The sequence below is a fragment of the Lupinus angustifolius genome, chromosome LG01 (assembly GCF_001865875.1).
Source record: "Lupinus angustifolius cultivar Tanjil chromosome LG01, LupAngTanjil_v1.0, whole genome shotgun sequence".
NCBI classification, from domain to species: domain Eukaryota; kingdom Viridiplantae; phylum Streptophyta; class Magnoliopsida; order Fabales; family Fabaceae; genus Lupinus; species Lupinus angustifolius.
In genome coordinates this window covers 6,255,702-6,258,841 of record NC_032009.1, presented here as the reverse complement: position 1 = coordinate 6,258,841, position 3,140 = coordinate 6,255,702, and positions in this window count along the sequence as shown.

The following is a 3,140-nucleotide window of genomic DNA, read 5'->3' as shown; positions in this document are numbered from 1 at the left end:
TAGGTGTATTGTAACCACTGATACCTAACAATTACTTGTGCAGAACTCGTTAAAGTCACCTTTGTAAAACTCTAATCCATTGTTTGTTCTCGGCTTCTTCACCTTTGTTTGAAAGTGGAAAAGGTCTCATTTTTATGCTGTAGAAAATAAACCCAAACCTTGGGAGGAAAATCATCAATGACGACCATCATTTAGCGGCATCCTCCATGGAATGAACTTTAGAGAGCCCCCAAAGGTCAGAATGAATATAATCCAGAATACCTTTAGTACGGTGAGTCGTAGTAGAGAATTAACTAACTTTTTTTTGTTTCCGAAAAATACAATGTTTGCAAAATTTCAAATTACTGATGACATGTTTACCAAGATGACATTGCTTGCTCAGAAGATGCATGCATTTTTCACTCATATAGCTTAGGCGCATGTGCCATAATTTGGTGACGTCGTTATCAGGCATAGAAGAAGATACAACTGTTGAATCTGTCACAACAAATCCTTGCAAGACATATAAACTACCAATTCGGTTAGTTTTTAATAATATCATAGCATATTTTAATACCTTTAGAACTTTACCTTCAGTTGAATACCTACACCCGAGAGACTCTATGGTGTCAAGAGAAATCAAGTTTCGCTTTAAATCTAGAATATAGCGGACATTAGCCAAAGTTCTAACAACACCATCATGAGTCTTGATCTGAACTATACCTATTCCTGCAACCTTAAATTGGGTATCATTTCCCATCAAAATAACACCACTATCAACATGTTTAAAAGTGGTAAATAAGTCCTTATAAGGACACATATGAAAAGTTACATCCTTCAAGTGATTTTGTGAATAAATATTTTGAAAAGGAGATTGTCCATGATCTTTTGTCTCTAGTTGGTGGTGGAATTGAAAGGCTTTTGGAGGAATCTCCTTCAATATCTGTGAAGCGTGAAAGGCTTGGTAGGAATGTTAAAATCCTTAAGGGTTAGTTTAGGAGTTGGATTTTGAAGGGGAATGAAGGAAAATGGAAGACTTGGGAGCCACAAAATACACTTATGAGATTATTCCAAAGCCTTCTATTTTCCTTCCTCCCCCTCCAAAATCCAACTCTCAAACTAACCCTGAGGAAAACAAGGATATTGTTGGGAATATTATTGACAAAATTGCTAGCTATGGAGAATAGTTAAATTAGTATTATCCTTATCAACCATTCCTTTTTGGCCACGCATGTTCATGATATTGGAAGTTATTTTGTTTGTAGTTTATGTTTGTTATGTGTGTTGTTGATGTTACTTGAAGTAGTTGTCTTTTGTGTTCTTGTCTTTATTTTCTGCTTGTGTTGAATTATGATGTATGAACTTGGTCTTGTGTTTAAGAAAGTACTTGTTATTTAATGTTTTTTCTCAGTGTGTTCTTATCTTTTCATTACATTATGTTGTAGCAATGAAGTTGGGTTATGGACAAGGATCATCTGTCGTATAATTTTCATGTCATCATATCTCGAACCAATCAAACTTTATGAAATAATATTAAAATATTAATTTCTGTTTTTATAATTTTTCTTTTTAGATAAATTAGACTTTTTTATTCGCTTGAGATATCAAGTGAGACATGAATGATGACATGTGATCTCATCAGTTGGATTATACCTGAAGCACCACTCACCTAACTAATATACATATATATATATATATATATATATATATATAATATCTGAATTAATTTTCTAATTGGTCATTGTTAATATGAAGAAAAATAATATATAACTAATAGAATCAATGTTACATTTTAATGTACTAAGTAACAAAATATGGTGTTAAAAGAGTAGCATAATAACATATTATTCCCTCTTCAAACTCAGCCAAACCATTTGATTCTTGGATAAATTTGGAATTGTTATTCTTTGTTCAAGAATGTTCACAACCCCAACACATTTTTCTAAATCAGATAGATTGAACTCTTATCTCAACCTTTTATCTTTCTTTTACAAGGCTTTTTTAATTTTGTTTCATTCATTGTAATTTTTGATACATTTATATAGGGAATTAGGGTTTTAAAGAGCTCCACTCACCTAGTTTTTCATTTTCTTTTTTTTATTGTTGTAGCATAATTTCAAATTGTTTATACTTCTCTTCATTAAAATCTTTAGCACATAAAGGGTATTTTACAATCAAGTATTTAGTTTTACTATAATACATTTATTATCGGATGAACTTGGATCCTCTCCAATAATAATGAAAGAAGTTTTTTTTCCTTTTATTTTCAATTGCAAAAATGTTATTTTATGATATATAAAAGGATAAAAGTGTTACATTATGTTACTACAACTTACCTCTTCAGTAATAAAGATCGAATTTCCCTACTTTAGGATATGCATTTCTTGATTAACGTAAATCATATTATGAATATATTCTATGTTCAAACTACTTTATTGTTGGGATAAAGACTATATTTTTCCTCTACTGAATGCAATAATTGAACCCTTGAATAAGTGTATATCTTTAAAGGGCAAATTTACTTATTGAAAGTGCGCATGTCAAGATAGCACTTTGGAAAGCTCTCTCTATGTGTTTAGTTTTGATGAGGACAACTTGTGATTATGAAAGCTTGAAGATCATCAACAAATCAACATGCTTAAGTCTCTATATTGGTATTAGACTTAGACTAATAATTAGTTTAGGTTGAGTCTAAGGCTTAGGTAAACTCAATACATGTCTCATATGCATAAAACTTTAAATCATTTTAAGTTTTGAGATATGTCATTTATAATATGTTCATGCATCATATAAATACATGTAATATGTGCATCCTAGGCATAAACTTAGTGTTGAACATGTATAAATTAAGTGCATAAAGTATTTGAGTTTTGTAATTTGAAAATACACTTAGAAATATGTTGTTAATCGATTAAGGCATGATTTAATCGATTAACATAAGTTTTTGAAAAGTTGTTGAAACTGAAAAACTTCAAAAACAGAATCAGTTATGATTTTAAACCATGTTAATCGATTAACCAAGGTTTTAATCGATTAACTGGGCGGCAGAACTGATTCTTTATAAACTGCGTTTTCAGAACTGAAGTCATAACTTGCATGTTGCATTTTTTAGAGAGTTAGAGCATATTTCGTGTTAATTGTTGCATCTATATGACATTGCA